The sequence below is a fragment of the Lutra lutra genome, chromosome 1 (genome assembly GCF_902655055.1).
Source record: "Lutra lutra chromosome 1, mLutLut1.2, whole genome shotgun sequence".
Taxonomy (NCBI): Eukaryota; Metazoa; Chordata; class Mammalia; order Carnivora; family Mustelidae; genus Lutra; species Lutra lutra.
The window spans coordinates 8,740,201-8,759,859 of NC_062278.1; the positions used below are offsets into that span (position 1 = coordinate 8,740,201).

General features: G+C 45.4%; 1 protein-coding gene across 2 annotated transcripts in view; it reads left to right on the top strand.

The window, feature by feature from the left end:
• The window catches only part of CLDN14 (claudin 14), a 60,227-nt gene that overhangs the window by 17,867 nt on the left and 22,701 nt on the right, over positions 1–19,659 (top strand). Inside the window, exons 1-2 of one of the 2 annotated variants that reach the window (XM_047720059.1) lie at positions 4,691–4,769; positions 7,157–7,294. The gene's annotated coding sequence lies outside the window, so the exon portion shown is untranslated. Of the gene's footprint in view, positions 1–4,690; positions 4,770–7,156; positions 7,295–19,659 lie in introns of those variants that run through there. The other variant, XM_047720049.1, reaches the window with a different exon arrangement.

Below are 19,659 nucleotides of genomic sequence, written 5' to 3' on the forward strand. Positions count from 1 at the left end.
TGGTCAATGGCATCAACATCAGCATGTGTCTTTCCCTGGTAGCAGGAAAAGCGGACCAGAAAAATGGTTTTTGTTGTAGTACAGAATGAGATGAGGAGATGGAAACAGATGGAACAGATTTCCACATTTTAATTCCTGAGAAGTTGCAGTTTGAATCCAGAGGCCATCTACGGGGTAAAATTCCTTCTTGCTCAGGGAGGTAACTTTTTGTTCTATTAAGGCCTTCAAGTGATTGGGTGAGGCCCACCCATGTTATGGAGGGTAATCTGCTTTACTCAAAGTTCAAAGAATAATGTTTAACCAAATATCCAGTCACATGGCCAATTCAGGCAACACATAAGATCAACCGTCACAGTGACTATCTGGATCACTGTTGATCAGTGGACGTGCCATTGATGTTTAGGGCAGAACAATTCTGTGCAGATCTTTCCTATACACTGTCAGGTATTTAAGATCCCAAGTCCCTGTCCACATAGCATCCATGGTATCCCCATTATTGGAACAGCAGAAGTTGTGTCCACATGCTTCTGGATGTCTCAGAGGAGGCTAGTTTTGCCCAAGCTGGAGAACCACTGATCCAGATTTACTGCCTTTGATGTAACATCCCTCCCCTCCCCTACCCCTAACCAATGCTGGCAACATCAAGATTTTTGGTGGGCTTCTCAGGTCTCAATATTCAGGCTTCACCTGATACATAGGCATTGTCTAATCCAGGGGTAGGCAAACTCTTTCTGTAAAGGGCCAGATAGTAAATATTTTAGGCTTTGGGACTACATAGTCTTTGTCCCAACTACTCAACTCTGCAGTGGTAGGACGAAACCAGTGAGGATAATACAAAAATGAATGAATGTGACTGTGTACCCATAAAACTTTATTTATGGACACTAAAATTTGAATTCCATATAATTTTTCAGTGTCACAAAATACTACCCTTCTTTTGATTTTTTTCCCCAGCCATTTAAAATGTAAACATTTCTATCTTGCAGTCAGTGTGAAGTGAACTCTCTTACTTTTCATCCCCCATGAACTTATGGTGTGTTCAGCTAACAATTGAACAAGGGCTTTGATAAATGTTTATCAAATTGAGTCAAGTGGGATTTGAGCAAATACAGTGCTTTTGAAACTTCTTCTCTCAGCAAAAACTTTTTGGAATTCAAATCTGATAGAAATCCCAACATTTAAAGCAAAGGTAAAGGTGGCCGGTTACCTCAGTTGGTTAGAGTGTGGTGCTAATAATAAAGCAAACATAGTATTTTATCAGCAAAATTTTATTTTATGAGTACAAGTGGATAACATTTGTATGTTTTGATGAATATGAAAATCAAGGGAAAGTTCCAGATGGCTGTGTCAATATGCTCTTTGATTAAACTGTCCAATGCTTGAAAGAGGAGAGAGAGGAAAGTTTCTCTAACACAGCAGAGCACTGACAATATCTGATGGTAGTTTATATTCTTATTTGTAAATAATAAAAGTCATATATTTGTAAATATAAATGTCATATATGATGCACCAGAAACTTAAATAAATGACAAATATAATATGATTGTGCACATCACAGATATTTTTATACAACTAGCTCTGTGGCAGGGTCAAAAGCAGGTCACAGCTATGCTCCCACAATTTTATCTGAGTGGAGAAGAGTAAGTCTGAGTTTTCAAAGGATTAGTGCTGGAGATGCAAACTTCGTAACCACTGGCATATTTGTAATAAACGTGAACTCTCTGAGAAATGCTGGGAGAAGCTTGATTCCTGAGAGGGCACAAAGAGAAAGCAAGAAAGAAGCCCAAATTAACACACAAATGGTCTCTGATGTATAAACAGTATATTTTGGGGTATCTGAATGTTTATGATGTCTTGTTTTGTTTTTTTAAAGGTTTTTTTTTTTATTTGACAGAGAGAGAGAGAGATCACAAGTAGGCAGAGAGAGAGGGGCAGCAGACTCCCTGCTGAGCAGAGATGTAGAGATGTAGGGCTCCATCCCAGGACCCTGAGGTCATGACCTGAGCTGAAAGCAGACACTTAACTGACTGAGCCACCCAGGCACCCCACTTAATGATGTTTTTATTATAGTTTTCAATTATTAGAATTCTTTTAATTTTTAAAATTACAGTAAAATATATGTAACATAAAATTTATCATTTTAACAGTTTTTAAGTATAGAATTCAGTGACATTGAATATATTCATACCGTTGTGCTACCATCACCACCATCCATTTCTGGACTTTTCCATTACACCAAACAGAAACTCTATCCCCATTAAACACTAACTCCCCATTCCTGCCTCCCCAGCCCCGGGCAGCCCCTATTCCACTTTCTGTCTCTATGAATTTGACTCCTCTAAGTGCCTTCTATATCATGGAATCATGCAGGTCTTCTGTGTCTGGCTTAGTTCATGTAACAAAATGTTTCTGAGGGTCTTCCACATTGTGGTATGTATCAGAACTTCATTCCTTTTAGAGACTGAATGATAGTCTATCGTGTGTGTATCCACATATGTTTATCCATTCATTCATCAATGGATATTTGAGTTGTTTCAACCTTTTGGCTATTGTAGATACTGCTGCTGTGAACATGGGAATATGAATATCTGTCTGAATCCTTGCCTTCAATTTTGGGGATATACCTCTAGGAGTGGAATTGTTAGATTATATGATAGTAATTTTTTGTTTAATTTTTTGAGGAATCTCCATACCATTTTCCAAAGACATGGTACCATTTTCCATTCCCCCCAGCAATGCCCAAGGGTTCTACTTTCTCTACATCCTCACCAACACTTGCTTTTTTATTTTTCTGTTATATATATGATTATATATATTTGATAGCCAACCTACTGGGTGGGGAGTGGGAAATGTTTTAATGAGATTGGAGTTGAGTGTGTGGGGACCCTGGGGCACAGTCACATCACTGTAGAGTTCCACAGAGCAGTTTGAAAGCAAGGGGCTGGGATTTTTTTCTACACTGCCCCCAACCTCAGAGTTTATGATTTAACAGTAAGCCTTCCTTGACTTCACTCCAAGAAGTGAGCAGGGTGATTAATTTCAAACTGGAGGTGAGACTAGGAAAAGAAACAGATACCTCCATGCAAGGTCTGGTGTTAGGAGCCCAAGTCAAAACCAGCCACCCCCCTGGTGGGTATTTAGGACCAGGTTTAGGACTAGAAATCATCCCTCTCTTTCTTTGTCTCTCCACGCCCTCCTCCCTCTCTCTCTCAAGCAACCACAATAAGTAAGACTTCATTTCCCTGCCCTTGCTTCTGGGGCTAGCTCCAACACACTGCAAGGAATTATCCCAGTTTAAAACATTTTTTATAAAGATTTTATTTATTTGACAGAGAGAGATCACAAGTGGGCAGAGAGGCAGGCAGAGAGAGAGAGAGAGAGGAGGAAGCATGCTCCCTGCGGAGCAGAGAGCACAATGCAGGACTCGATCCCAGGACCCTGAGATCATGACCTAGGCTGAAGGCAGAGGCTTAACTCACTGAGCCACCCAGGTGCCCACCCCCGTTTAAAACATTTTAAGTCAATAGCAGTTTGGGGGCTGGAGTTTGATTCAAGTAGACCCCTCTACAAACCAATCAAAATGATCATCACTTCCAGGGAAATGTTGGGGGTGATCCTGGGAACACCTGCAGCAGGCAGACTCCCAGCCTTTCCCACCTCTTCCTCAGTGCCCACTGCTGTGAGTTCCCTCCAGACTGATTTACCTCACTGCTGCCAGGCCTGGGCTCTGCAAGCCTGAGGTCCTAATCAGGGCAGTCACTGCCCCAACCCTACACTCACTCCCGCTCTTGGGAATCAGCTGATGTCCTTCTTTCCCACCCCCCCAGAAGCACTGAAGGGCTTTCTGCTCCAAAAAAGGAAACATTCCCTCCAAATAGCCTTTGGTGTGATGGTTTATGGCCCTGCAAGTGCAGCTCATGCCTCTGTTAGGAACTTGTATCAAACACCCCAGGGGGCAATTGTGGGGCTATTTGTCTTATATCCTCCTACCTCGCACTTGCAGCCCTGCTCACCCACTGACATGCCAGGGGTGTGGGTCCCTGTCTCAGGATGAGTTTCCAGTCTCCTCCCACCCAAAGAGTTCATGACCCCTTCTCCATTTGGGAGTATGTTCTAGTACCCAGAAGGCATCTTGCTGAGGTCCCCTCAGATGTGCCCAAGGAGCTTGAGGCCTCAGACAGGACTCCTGTTGACTGATATGTCCATCAGGTTGCATTGGGCTGCAATAGATAACCCCACCTCAACAAAAAGAAAAATGTGTTCTCTCACTGGAGCAGAAGTCCTGAGGCAGGGCAGATCTGGGTCAGTTGATTCACTGGCTCAATAATTTTTTTCAAGGACTCAGGTTTCTCCGTCTTTCTGCCAGCATCCTCAGTGTTTGGCTTGGTCCCTGGGATAGCTCCCTAAGGAACAAGGTGGTCACCACCTGCCAGTACTCACATCCAGACACTGCAGTACCTAGCAGAAGGAAGAAGTGCTTTATCTTTTTTGCTCCTCTCTTCAAGAGGAGAGAAGCTTAACCAGTGGTCCTCTGGGCAACCCTTTGATTCTCACTGGCCCTGATTATATCCTATGATCATGCTCAAGGAATCACTGAAGAGGGATGGAACCTCCATTATTTTGGTTTTTTTTCAGGTGTCTCTGGAGACATATGCACCCATTCCTGAGCAAAGCCAGGCTCTAAAGACAAGGAGAAGGGATGGGGGGCAGTTGCAGAGTTTGCAAGACCACCACACTAAACTTTGGGGTCATCCTTTGCTGTTTATCATGTACGTGCTTTGTTATATTTTTTACCCTTTTCGTTTTTTACATAAGAAATACATAAATATTTTCTTGCTCTGAGTAATTTATTCAATACAGAAGTATTGGAGTAGAATATGAACGGTGTCTTGCACTGCCCTCCCCCATCTCACTTTTCTCCCCAGAAGGAACTTCTGTCTCAATTTTGGTGTGTCCTTGTCCTATCTCCTTTATGCATTTGCCCATAAGCTTATGTTCATACACACATAGATGCTTTACTTTCATTTTTACATAAATGGTATCTTGCTCTGCTTCTGGCCTTTTCCCACTTAGCTCTCAGTACTTCTAGATCCACTTCATTCATTGTAATGACTGAATATTATCCCAAAGGTAGGTATTCCATTGCCTTATATTTTAAGTAGCCTTTCAATCTTGCGCCTTATCTCTCTAGCTGGAGCATAAACATCCCAAGGACGTATTTTTCTTTCTATATCCAGGCACTTAATATAATATTTTCCTACAAAGTGAAAGTCAATTAATAGCTATTGATGGAAGGATTCTCTCTCCCTTGCCACATAAGAGCTGTCTTAGTACTTCTAGTGGCCTGACGAGGAGCCGTTCTCTGAGCCAATAAAGGTTCACAGCTTATCATTTTGTCATTCTTTTGTCTATCAACAAGAGTGACAAATAAATCTATTAACAAGGGAGAGTTGATAATTTTCCAATGTTCCTTTGGTAGTATTTTCTGGGTACAGGACGGCACAACCTCTCAATCTCTCTGAGCAGGTTGTCAATTCAGAGCACTTGGGCGACTTGCAAAGTTATATATTATCTCATTGTTCAGCTCACATAGGAACATCGGGGCAGAGTTATTAACAGCCCACACTTCCTGGAGAACCATTTCAATGGCTACTAATGGTGTTCACAGACTGTTGAGCTGGAAAAGTTATCCATTTGCTTAGATACACATTCTTAATAACCCTTTCCAGGTTTCTTAAGGCAGTCACAACTACATAAAATAGATTACAACTGAACCTATTCTAGACCCTTTAGTGGGGAGAAATTACTTCAATATGAGGTTATCACTTGCAAACAGACCAACCAAATGAACCTCTTGAGGCAATCACTCTTTAAGCAGATGTTGGCATTCAGACCTGCTGATAGCATCAATGGATATCATCTTGGGCCTTGGTGGGGCTCCTTGTACTTCTGAATCCATGAGTTTCCTGTGGTAGCTGAAAAAATTACCATTGTGTAAAAGCAAAGAAATGAAACACATGTCTCCCAAATGTGCTCTTTGCATTGGGGAAAACTCTCAAAGTTTGGGCCTTAACAGGAAACTTGGAACGATGAAAGGAAATCAAGCAATAGGAATGAAACTGAAATTAGTTTATGTTCTTCAGCTGATAACACACAGGGGAAACTTTTTGATCAATCATTTTAATTAGTACTGACTATGAAAACTCTGGACCCTACCATTGAAGTCTCCAAGTGTTTGGGAAAATAAGGCACCCATGTATGAAATATTGGACACCACCACCAGGTAATATGGGATCAAGACTAAAGTAAATGCCTATTATGGGTTCAGAGTGAGAATCTATTGAGATGGCAAGGGTATTCTTCCAAAAAGGGCTGGGAATGTGTCTTGTTATACTCCGAAAGAATTGTGCTTGACCTTTCTGCTCACTTATTTAAAAAAAAAAAAACACAAGCAATTTTCTCTGGGAACCCAGCCTACATTTCTTTGCTGACTTGCCTGCCTCTGTGTGTGTCTTCATATGTCAGTGTTGGAGGATTCCCAACCTGCCCCCTCTGTGTCTCTACCACCTCCCCAACCTTGAAATAGTCATGATCACTGAAGATCTTTATGGCCCTTCAGGCCAGACCTACACTCGCCATCTCACCCAAATTTGTTGAGGAAGCTATTGCTGGCAGATGGGGAAGGTAGAATCAGGAGAAAAATCCAGATACATTTGTTACAAAGGGTTAAGAGGGTTCATAGTAAACAGGTCAGAGCCTGATTTTTAGGGACTTGGCTGGGAGCTACCATTACAGGTTCCACCTCCACACCCTGGCACCGATGTCCCCCTCAACTCATGTGGGTGTTTCTGTAGACAAATATTTTTTCAGGCCAACATTGGATTATATGGCTGCAGACCTTGGAATTCAAAAGGGAAAGATGAAACCTTCACAGCAACTTGGAGTTTTCTTTCAAGTGGAGTTTTCTCTACAGAATGTTTTTGTTTTAACTGGTAATTAAAGATGGGCAAAACACTCCTGAAGAAATGGGTTTTCCTCCTCTCCAAGCTTGTCTTTCCAAGAGAAACAGGCACAGGCAGGGCCCTAAGTAGAGCCAACTGCTCCTGGTAGTTTATGGTCTGGTCCACGTCAGTTTCTCATGTGTTCCCCTTTCCAGGGGCTGCAAGACCCAGCAATCTGGACACAAGCCAAGAAGTCAAGAACTGTTGACACCGACGTCTCCACTCTCCTACTGACACCAGCGACCACCCAGCCCAGTGCAACCATATGGCCTCTTGTTTTCCTGATGTATGAGGTGGGTAGAAAGCTTTCCCCCCAGAAGAGGACTCCAAGGGATCAATTAGTTAAAACCTGTAAACATGTATCATTATAATTATTATTCCAGTTTCTAGTTAAACCTGAACTGGCCAAAAGGAAAGAAAATACCCACGCTGCCTCTGAGGGCAGCTACCCTTGCTTTTCTGGCTTTTCCAGTTGGGCTGGTGGGAGAGTGCCCCGAGCAGCTCAGTGCTCAGGGGAGCTGAGCGGGAGCTGTGCCCCCTGCATTTGAGGATCCGGAGTCCAACAACACGACTGAGCCCTGGATTTAACGGGGCTCTGGGTGTTCACACCGCCGGCGCTAGCCAAGGCCGGACGTCTCTGCTGAGCCCCCAGGGGAGGAAGCACGTCTCAGGCAGGGCCCTGAATCTCTCCCCGTGGCAGCGTGGCAGGGGCTAGTAAACAGACTCGGTTTCTAGGGTGAGCTCTGAAACCAGTGCCTCTGAGGGAGCCACTACTGCTTTCCCGGAGAGAACCACCTCTGGACTCCTGAGGTTGTTAGAGACAATTTCAATGTGGTAGCGGCAGCCCATCCTCTAGGCACTGCCTCCGCCTGTCCGTGTATTTCTCGTCTTCCCGGAAGACGCTCAGACAACACCAGAGCCAGCACACCACGGCTCCCCTTCCCTGGGTCTACAAAGTTCCAACTCATCCCGACTCCTACTTCCCCTTGGAAAGCTCCACGCCCACACATCAAAGCTTCTCCTGACTTAACCCAAAACCAGGACGCCCGGGGAGCTGCGCACGTTACTTCCGGTCAGAGCGCAGGTTCTGGTCCACGCAGCTTCCGGGAGGTGGGAGCACCGCCTCCTCGCAAGATGGCGCCGCCGGAAGTGCACGCTGCCAGCTCCGCAGTCCCCGCCCACAGGCCTTGTGCGCTGCGTTTAGCGCAGCAGCAGTGCCCGGCTCGGGTGGAGACAGGCTAATAATTCCACACTGTTTAAACGGTGGTTTTTAAAATATTTGTTCAGTATTTACTCAGAGGAATGGCTGAGTGCTCTGAATAAACAAAGGAAGGGCCCAGCAGGAAGAAGGGCCCTTGGGGGCAGCTTCAGCCTCTCCCCTCCGCTCAGAGACTTCATTTCTGGCCTCCAACCCGCAGGCCCCTCTCAGCAAAACAAAAGCCTGGCAATTCGGGGCACCTGGCCTGGGTCAGAGGGCGCTGTCCTCACTCAGGCCTCGCCACCCCTCCCTCCAGACCCTATTCGAGTACCTTCCCTGTCCCCAAGCTACCTCATCCCCCAGCCCCCACCCCCCAGGGCAGTTCTGCAAAAGACTGTTGTCTCTGTCTTGCTGGTGTTTTGGGGGCTGGAGCAGACATTCAGCTGGCTTGCCCTGGCGAACAGGACGTGTAGCCTCACTGCAAGTGTAGGAGGAGGCCTGAGCAGTGATGATCCTGGGGGAGGGAGTTGTCCCTCGTGCCCGGCTGCCCGTGCCCACCACTCCTGGCTCAGCCAGTCCCGTCCCCCCCATCACCACCCCCCACACATAGTATCAGGTAGGCATGGCACAGAAAGTGTGTAGGAGTTGGGAAAGCTGGCTCTTCAGGGCTTCATAAGCTTGATTCTGGCTTCTACCTTGACCTTCTTTCAGGGGCCCTCCGTCCTCTCTCCCAGCTGTGCAGTTCTGCTTATGATGCTCCTTACAATTGCAAAGCACTTGCACCCATCCCCTATGGCTCCCTGAACTTCACCTCCAGCCTCCTGTACCATTTCCGTGAAAGCAGCCCTTGCTTCCTGGAAACTGGCATTTTGACATCCAGCATAATATTCTTCCTTTGTCTGTCTGAGGCAAGTCCAAGATGATCACTTAAACACATTTGACCTGCAACAACGAGTCAAAACTGTTCCCTAGAATATGGGATAAATGGCAGAAAGAAAACCCAAAGCAGAGCAAGCAGTGTGTTTTGCAGCACTCAGCCTCAGACAGCCCTGAGAAGATTTGTAGTAGAGAGTGTGTTGTGCTGAAGGCCCCAAGTGGGCAGGGAGCCTCCCTCCCCAGCTCCCACTGGTTGGGATTATATACATATATAAATAGAGTGATTACATATAACTTCTAAGAAAATTATTTCTGAGACCAACGGTATCACAGTGAATTGGCCCTGTGCAGGATCGAATTAAACAGGAAATGTGTGTGCCTCTTTTGTAGAAGTTAACAGAGCTTCGGGTGGCCAAGACACTCCCTCTATTCGGACACAGGGTCAGATAACCATTTTTTTTTAATTCAGCTAACCAACCCCAACCTCCTTTCTGCCCATTCTGTGTCCACAGAGTAATTAAATACTGAGGCAGTTGTCTCTGGACTCTTTTACCTGGTGATGGCTATGATCCCTGGAAGCTTCAGATCCCCTGCCACACCTTCCACTGGGGTTTATAGGGGTCCCAGAGGCTGATCATTGCCTGTTACTAAAAATACTCACTAGCCACTGGTGATGGCAATCTATGAGCTGTGTTTTTCCCTTTGTCGATGTCTCTTGACCTTTACAGCATGACTGAATTTTTATGCAGCCCTTTGTCTCATGTTGTAACTTTTGGCTGACTGATACGTGCTGCCATTTCTTATAGCTCTTGATTCTATTCTCTGCAATAGGTACCTTGTTCCATGTTATATTAATACATCTTTTTACTTAAAAAAGGAAACAGAAGGGGTGCCTGGGTGGCTCAGTGGGTTAAGCCGCTGCCTTTGGCTCAGGTCATGATCCCAGGTCCTGGGTTCAAGCCCCACATCGGGCTCTCTGCTCCCTGGGGAGCCTGCTTCCTCCTCTCTCTCTGCCTGTCTCTCTGCCTACTTGTGATTTTTCTCTGTCAAATAAATAAATAAAAATCTTAAAAAAAAAAAAGGAGGGGCGCCTGGGTGGCTCAGTGGGTTAGGCCGCTGCCTTCGGCTCAGGTCATGATCCTAGGTCCTGGGTTCGAGCCCCACATCGGGCTTTCTGCTCAGCAGGGAGCCTGCTTCCTCCTCTCTCTCTGCCTGCCTCTCTGCCTACTTGTGATTTCTCTCTGTCAGGTAAATAAATAAAATCTTAAAAAAAAAAAAAAAGGAAACAGAAGCATGTGATGTCAGATACAAAAGTCTTTCTCCTTCGTCTTGACACTTAACTTCACTTCCCAGAGATAACCACAGTGAACAGATTTTTATACAGCCTCCTGAAAGGCTCTCTGCATGATCAAAATGCATATACTTCTTGTTTTGCACAAATATGATCACACTGTACCCATTGCACTCAACTGGCTTCTTAAAATTGTGTCTTGGAGCTCTTTCTGCATGACTACCTATAGGAGCACTGAACCTTTTAATGGTGCATTCTCTCCTCCTGTGTGGGGTGCCAACAGCTAATTAATCTCATTGAAGGCCATCTTGGCTTCATCTAGTTTTATCCCTCGAAGAAAGAGCCAATGAGTGTTGGATATTGTATTACGTGTGCCTCTGCTTGCTCTAAGAGGATATCTGTAGTATGAATTTCTAGCAGGCAAACGGCTGGGTTAAAGAGTATTCACAATTGACATTTTGATAGTTATTCCCAATTCACTTTCCAAAAAAATGACACCAACTGTATGATAGTACAACAAGGAATTTTTTTTTTTTAGAGAAGTAAAATTGCCAACTCGGCTATCCGTACATGGAAAACCACTGTGCCTTAAGCCTCATTTCCATCAAAGCCAGCTGATTTAGGCTGGGTCAAGCCAGGAAGAAGTCTATGTATGCCCTTCTCTCTGCATTTCTCTTATGAAACTGCGTATATAAAATATGAGCAATTCCGAATGGTTTTTGCATTTTCTTTTCACTATGGCCACCTGAATTCCACTTGGCCCAAGGCCGATTTGTTGTGTGTGTGCATTGTGGAAGGGGAGCAGCTTAGGGGTGCTGGTGAGGGGTCTCTGAGCCTTGCAGAGCTGGTGGGGTCCTGGGGTGAGTGCAAACTGTGGGCTCAGAGGCTGGGACTCCCTGAGATGTGCTGTTCTTAGGATTTCCTTTCACCTTTCCAGTCACCCTGTGTTTCACAGTCAAGGTGCCCCTGTTCTTCAGCCCTTTTTGGCCTATGTTGTCCATTAGAAAATTATTGAGGGGTTTAATTGGGTCATTGTCCTAGGGTTCCCACCTCCGCAGCTATACTTTCCAAGCTACTTGGGGTGAAAGACTACTTTTTAAAATTTTCCAATTTGTTATGAACTAATACTTTTGTAAAAGACTAGAAATACTGAATTACTAGAAAAATGAAATTTAAAAATACATACAAAATGCAAGTTCCATTTCTTCTTCTTACATTTCACAGATATAAAATGACTTTGTTATTTTGCTACGAAACTGTTTTGAAATGCTTAATCTCAGTTTCTGTTCTCATCTCATTGGTGATCTGGAACAGTTTGAGTACTGCTCTATGCACTTCTCCAGCTTCTGTGAACTTCCTTTTGGCCCCAAACCTTTATTTTTTTTACTGGGAGAGTGATCTTCACCCAATAGGAGAAATCATCCAGGTTTTCAAACACAGAGACCTTGGGTCAATTCCCAGGATTAACACCGGGCATGGGTTAAGCTCGGGGCCTAGTCCCATTGACCCCGTTTCCCCCTTCTCATCTGGCCTTTCTCATCATGGCAAGCAGTAATCATGTGTTTAGGGTGCCATAATCTCCTGACTTCAAATTAGAAGACATCATTTTCTTTCCTTCAGATTTTACTTTTTACTTGATTTAAGTCAAACATCAGCCTTGCTATTATCGTGTCTTCTCTATAACCCACTACAAACAGGAGAAATGTGAAATCTTGGGTTGTGGATAAAAGGGAAGCAATTGCACTTTTCCTATCAAGTCATTCAAACTTTTCAATTCACGTTTTAAGTAATTTTACACCTTGTGAGATACTTTAGGTAGGTCTTAATACAAGGGAAAAAATGAGCAGCAACCCCCCCCCCAAATGTGAGATTTTTAAGTCTTTTGTCTTTAAAAGAGCCCAACTATTACAATTTTAAGTACTTGGAGAAAAATGGTTTTCAGGTTGCCTTTGAAACCTGAAGCAGCAGATTAGAGCGACATCTAGTGGTCATTACTAATATGTACTGTAGTCCATCCATTGTAAACCGATTTCCCTTTGTTTTGAGCATTTTTTAAATTGGAGTGTAGCTTATAATATATGGTGTATCATAGTTTAAAAGTTTTTTTCTCACTGATACTTCTTACAGTTTTCTTAACTTCATCAAAATATGAATTTCCATATGAAACTTTGTAGGACGTTCATTCATTCAGTAGTATTTATTGAATATTAAATTGTATCTGTAACGTATTGACTTATTGTATGTATTATATTCATTGCGTACATTTTAATTGCATTATATTTCAAAACTTCATTGTGATGCATAACGTAGGTCTTTCTCCTTTATGATACATTCATACATTAATATTAATCAGATCTAACTCCCTAAATTTAAAAATCTATTTTTGTCTAGACCCAGTAGTTCTCAACCCTGGCTACATATTAAAATCACCTGCAGAATTTTCTAAGTTATAACTAGCCAGACCACACTTCTCAGAGATCTGACCTAACAGTATGATAGGTCTAGGGGTGAGGTCTAGCGATGAGGCCCACACATTAAGAATTTTTGGAAGCTTCCAAACTTTATTTTTTAAGATTTTATTTATTTATTGGACAGAGAGAGAGAGAGAGAGAGAGCGAGAGAATGAATACAAGCAAGGGGAGTCAGAGACGGAGAAGCAGGCTTCACACTGAGCAGGGACCCCACTATGGGGCTCGAATCCAGGACCCTGGGATCATGACCTGACCTGAGCCTAAGGCAGACGTGTAATGACTGAGCCACCCAGGTGCCCTGAAAGCTTCCAAACTTTTAATTTCCAATGTGTTGACTGAGAACTTGTTCCTTCATTCAAGTCAGATGTTTTCAAGATTAAATAGATTTTTTAATAGTTGAGAAACACTCAGTGTTTTGTTTTATAAACAAAGAGTAAACAATTCTTGTTTCTTACAACTATTATAATTATGAATGCAAAGAAACTCTACATAGTAAAGGAATCATGGATAACCTTAAAGCCATGATATTCAAGAAAAAAATCCATCCCTGAAGACATCATCATTTAGTGTCTCATCAAATAATGTTACAACTTGCATTTGAGGCTTACACATTCATCCACACAATATTATTTGGAGTAAACACCCCGGTGAGATCAGGAATGCCGATGAAGTGTAAAACAGTGGCTCTGAAATTTACAAGATGTCACAGTAATATATTTGTAACACACCATAATCCTCCCAAGTAGTGTCTATCCACTAAGGGGGGAAAAACATCTAAGGTATCATTTCCTCGGAATATTCTCTTCTTGGCTGAGAGTGAACCCTGTTAATTCTGGGACTGACCCCTCGGCATACTACCAGGATGGCATAATGGCTCTTGACCTGGCTAGTGCAGGAGGAGAATGTGATACCACATCAGACCACAGCAGGGAAAAGAATAGTGTTACATGGGAGACAGTGTGGAGAAGAAAGGACCCCATTCATTTCTGAGCCCTACCACTTGCTAACGTTGTAATCTTGTGCAAGTTACTGAACACGTCAAATCTGTTGTTTCCCCTCAATGCGAACTTGGGGTAACAGCACCGACTTCAGCTTCTGTGGCTACTAGAATTCGTATCTGTAAACCAGAACACATACTGGGTATCTGCTGTGGTAGTGAGAGCTTACTGTTACTCGTGGTGGTTTATTCTTACTGCTTTTAGCTCATCACAGAAAGTCAAAACGTGGTCTGGCATAGTTGAAGCAGAATAGGACCATTAACCCCTTCCAGCCTGCTGGTCCAGCCCCCATCGACTGAGGTGGACAAGGTTCAGACATGGGATTCATGTTTAAACAATAGCTGGGCTCCTTTAGGGGTCCTTGGGCTTCATCCATCACTGGGCTTTTTAAATTCATAGAACGCTTTTTTCTATCCAGTGTTCTCTCATGGCTGAGTAACAAAGTCCTAAACTATTCTCACTTCAAACTTCCTCGTCCCGTGAAGAACAACCTTTATCCAGGACCAGGAGCTGGCTGGGGGCCTGCTGTGTGACCCCTGAAGTAGAGAGAAGCAGGGGTCCTGTAATTCAGGCCCAGGCTGCTGATAAGAGAGATTAACAGAGTCAGCAATCGCCACGGATCGCAATGGCCGTGCTTGGGGATGGGGCAGAAAGGCTGCGCCCATGCCACACTGCAGGAAATATGGAAGGAAAGCAGTAGGAAAGCGATTTTCAAGTAGGAAGTGTGGGGCACTGAAGTCCATAGGTTCCAACTCAGTTCGCCAGTCTAAGCCCCAAATGTACCAGATTCCACCCAATACCCACACCTTTGAGCACGGTCCTCCCTGAGTCAGATGACAATGGCCATATCCTAAAAGTCCCGATTATGTTCTGATTGGATCTTAAACTGTTTCTATCACTCAAACTAGTGAATCTCAATCACGCTTTTCAGGTTTATGAAAAGAATTATATGGACAGAAACTCTCTGCAGACATGTCAGTATAAGCCTATAGATCTCCTCACTTTTCATTTTGCTAATACGAGCTGGACAGGTAATGCAAACAGGGGCTAGCTTTAGGTGAAATCTCCCAGCCCTCAGCCAAACTCGTTTTCTTCTTCTTCAAGGCAGAGAAACAAGGTCCAGGCCGGTGTAGGTCATCACCAGGCAGAGAGCGCTCCCGTCACTGAGAAAACATGGCACTGAGTTGCAAGCCCTGGTCTCCATTGATGAGCTGGGCCACCTTGGGCCACTCAGTTAACTTCTCTGTATTTGTTTTCTCATTATCACATGAGATCTAATAACACCCATCACACAGAGTTTTGTGTGGGTTAAGTGAAGCAGTGTAAATGAAATAGCTAGCACAGTGGTGAAGGTTAGGTTATTGGGAGAGAGACAAACCATAAGTGACTCTTAATCTCACAAAACAAACTGAGGGTTGATGGGGGGAGGGGGTTTGGGAGGGGGGGTGGGGTTATAGACATTGGGGAGGGTATGTGCTATGGTGAGTGCTGGTGAAGTGTGTAAACCTGGCGATTCACAGACCTGTACCCCTGGGGATAAAAATATATGTTTATAAAAAATAAAATAAAAAAAATAGGAACAGAAATATAAAAAAAAATGTAACATGGCATCTACTGGAGCATTTTTTAAAATTTTTTTTTTCATTTTTGATTTGGCAGACAGATCACAAGTAGGCAGAGAGGCAGGCAGAGAGAGAGAGGAATGGAAATGGGCTCCCTGCTGAGCAGAGAGCCTGATTCGGGGCTCGATCCCAGGCCCCTGGGATCATGACCTGAGCTGAAGGCAGAGGCTTTAACCCACTGAGCCACCCAGGTGCCCCCATCTACTGGAGCATGAAAGCAAACATCAAAAGGACCAGCAATTTACTAGTGAAAGCTGGTTGAATTTTTACAAAGAAGAGAAAACAGGTAAGCCAAATGGGAGCTTAAGAAAAGGGATTATATCTCCTTCTTGGAGAATAATGCTTTGGGCCCTGTTGGAGGGGAGGCCGTGGCTGGAGGTATCCCTCCATCCCAAGGCATCACTGGGCTACAGTAACAGGTCGGACCTCAGCTTAGCTCTAAGCCAGGAAGGAAGGTGTGGGGACGCACAACTCAGCCCTCCCACCATTTCCTTTCATGTGCCTGCCCTTGACTTCTGACAGACCTGGTGTTGGACTCCTGGATAGGGGCTGTGCGCTAACTTGCAATAAATAGACTAAAAAGGGGGAACTTTGCAACTAAGCCAAGTCAAACACCACTGTGAAAACCTATCCTGAGTTGCCCTGAGGTGTTTCCAAAAGCAAAGCAAACAGTATAAATGAACAGCATTCTCTAATTCTCCTCCTCGGGGGAAACCAATGTAGGAAGACAGGTAGACTCTGTTTGCAGCTGGGGCAGGCTTCAGGCTCAACACTGCCCATGGGGTCACTGCAGAGCCCCTCCAGCTCTTCTCCACCGGCCACCTGATTTTGTGAGACTGTCGTTCTGCACCAGAAGACTACGACGGCCCTTGACATGACTAGGAAGCAATAAGCCATTTTTGGCTTTGCCCTGACTGAGTCTGTGAGCTTTAAGTCACTAGTTTGTCCTTGAATCTGCTAGGGTATCTAAAATCAATATTTGTTGTCTACATGTCTAGATCTGTGACCCTCAGCTTTACCCTGCATACGAATCCCCCAGAGGGGGCTGGGGTTGGTGGAAAAACATCAACCCCCAGACCCACCTCTTGAAATTCTGATTCAGTAGGTCTGGGTCAGGGCTCTGGAACCCAGGTTTTAACAAGCAGCTGTGCAGATGCCAATACAGGCAGACCTCAGGTCCACCCTTAGAAACTCAAAACACATATAAAACAGCTTGATTTTATCCCCAGTCATACTGTGTTAACATCCTACACTGACTCAACCCCCAGTGAGTAATTCCTTCTAGGAACCCAGGCTCATAAAGCAAAATGGCTTCAATCTGATTCGTTTGAAAGGAAAACTTCTTGAGGGTTCTCAGCGCCTGGAGTGGGCTGTGAGGCCAGAAACAGGTATATCAGGGTCTCAGCCTTCAAGAAGCCTAAAATCTAACTGGGGCGATGGCTTTTGAGTGGAACACCTGTGAACTGGAGAGTCAGGGCGTGATGCAGGGACAGAGGGACCTCCACCAGATCATTGCTCCTGGGTCCTGGAAACAGAGGCTATGTCAGTGCAGCCCCAAGGTACCTGGGAGAGACGGCAGGGGATCCCACTCAATGGACCACACGTGTGAACTGAGACCTACTGTGTGCCAGTGACACAGCAGACAGATGCTCACAGTGAGAGTGGAGAGGAACAGCTAGAAGGAGGGAGGACAAGAACCATCAGACGAGGTGTGGTGGCCGCAGGGCAGAGGAGATACAGTGAGTTGGAACGCATGGACAGTAGGGTGATGCACCTTGTAGGGCGGGGAGGGATGTTGAAAGTGGAGGTAGAGGAGTTTGGTCCTAACAACAGAGGTAGAGGGGAATGGATTTCTTAGCTGGGGTATAACGTTCAGAGAAGGACTGCAAGGCTGGGAACTCCCATGGGTGATGTCCTTGGGATTCCGTGGACTGAGTTCTGTGGACTTCAGTGTGTGCAGAATGAGGGTACGCTATGTTGAACAGTGTCCCCCTCCCCAAATTCATGTCCTTCCTAGATTCCCAGAATGTGACCTTATTTAGAAATAGGGCCATTGCAGACGTAATTCGTAGAGTTAAGACAAGATTATGCCCAAGGAAGGTGACCTCTGAGTCCAGTATGGCTGGTGTCCTTCTAAGAAGAAGAGAAAAGACACAGACACAGACACGGACACAGAGGGATGATGAAGGAAGCAGAGATCGGGGTGATGCGTCTGCAACCCAAGGAGGGCCAGTGATTGAAGGCAACCCCCTGAGCCCTCCTGAGGAATCAACCTGCTGACACCTTGATTTGGGACTTATAGCTTCCTGAGTATCAGAGAACAAATTTCTGTTGCTTAAAGGCATGCAGATTGTGGGTGTTGGTTCCTGCCCCCACCCTCAGGAAGCCAGGAAGGGGCGTAGGGGATGGGGCTTGAGGAAGAAGAGAGAGTGAGGGCACATCCCTCGGGAGTGAAGGATGGCTGGGCAGTGGCTCAGCAGAGGAACCTCAGCAAGGAAGCCGGCGGGAACCCCTGCCTCCCTCCAGCCCCATCCACAGAAGACAGGGGGCAAAGTCCTCCCAGGAGGAAGCCTTCAGACAGACTGGCTTGCCCCGCGGCGCCCCTGCACATCTTCCTAGTTCCTGTTCCACGCATTTCCTAAACAGATACCACCGTAGCCACATGCTTCGTTCGTAAAGGTTTCTGAGCCTCCTCCGGAAATTAAAGGATTTTTCTGGTTATTAAATGTGTACCAAATGATTGTTAAGAGCAGGTCTTGTTTTTCCATTTAAGTATTGGGTCGTTTCAAAGAGGAAAACACAATGCCCCCATTTTCCTCACTAAATTATAGCCCTGGACTTCCCCCTATAAATTCAAAATTGGAGAAGGCTGAAGGCAGAATGGCCCCATTCACACAAAAACTCCAAAGGATAGCTTTCCTGTGAGTTGCGGGCTTCTGTGCTCCCCACCCCCAACCCGTGTGTGAAGTCACTTATGGCTTGCCATCATTGATATCATGTCGCTCTGCCCCCTGTCCTCTGTGAAATTTCCTAAAAACAACCATACAAAGGTTTCTCTTCTGTCCTATCAGGGCGGCTCATGCACATGGAAACTGAAAATTGGTTTCTAAAAAAGGGGGGGGGGCCTCACCCCGATGGCTGGATTGCAAAAGGACATCCCCGTCTGGGTGGCTGAGTCAAAAAAATATTTCAGTGCTGAGTAAGTCACTTAGGAGGAAAGGATGTGACCCCGGGACAAGGACTGGGGCTTGGAGAGCAGAGCCCTGGATGGGTTTCAGCTCCCGCGAGGACCAAGCCCGCGTGGCACCGGTGGGCGCAGAACCAGGGATCCTTGGTCATCTCTGCCTTGGAGCTCAAGGATTCTGCTCAAGGTGCTCCCGCCTGACTATGGGCTGCCTTGCAGGCCTGTCTTGCCTGCCGCTGTCAGTCTTTTCCAGACACGGCTCATCCTTATAACACAGTTGTTGAACTTAAATGCACGTATCTCATCCGAGACTGGAAACCTTATTTTATCCCACCAACCCACCGCCAAGCAGCTTCACCATCTGTTGTCCTCCGGGTCTTTGATAACTAAACCCAAACAGGAGATGGAAGACAAAATTCTGGGTAGAAGGAAAAGCCCACGTTTCATCCCTCCGGACCAGAGAAAAGGCATGATTATTATCATGTCATTTTTTTTTTTCCCTTTGCTCTCCACTCATCTTTGTCCCTGCGCACAAAGGCATTCCCCGCTTGCCAACGAGGTCACTGCCAGGGTTGAGACCAAAGACTGACCGCCTTGGAGCCCCATTGCATCCCTCCGTTTGCTTCAAAGCTACCCTGAAATCGGCAAAGGAAATGAAACCACGAGGCTGCCCCAGTGATTGCGCCCCTGGAATAATTGGAAGTCACGAGCCGCAGATCTGGGGTGCAGCTCGTCCCTCAGCCCTTGCAGGGTGGCTAATGCAGGTGTCTGGAGGTGGCGGGGATCCTGGTGGTGGCCATGAAGGTGACAGATGGGACCTGCAGGGGGAACAAAGTCGCAGTTACACAGCAATGAAATACAGAGTGACTTTTCGGCTTCGGCCTCCATCCGGCTTCCTGGGCTGAGGGCTTGAAGAGGATTTATGTGAAGCCTTTGAAGTTAGCTATTCTCACAGCTCTTGGCCGGCCTGCTCGAGTTTGAGTTTGCGGAAAGATAGGAGTTATTGGAGATAGGAAAG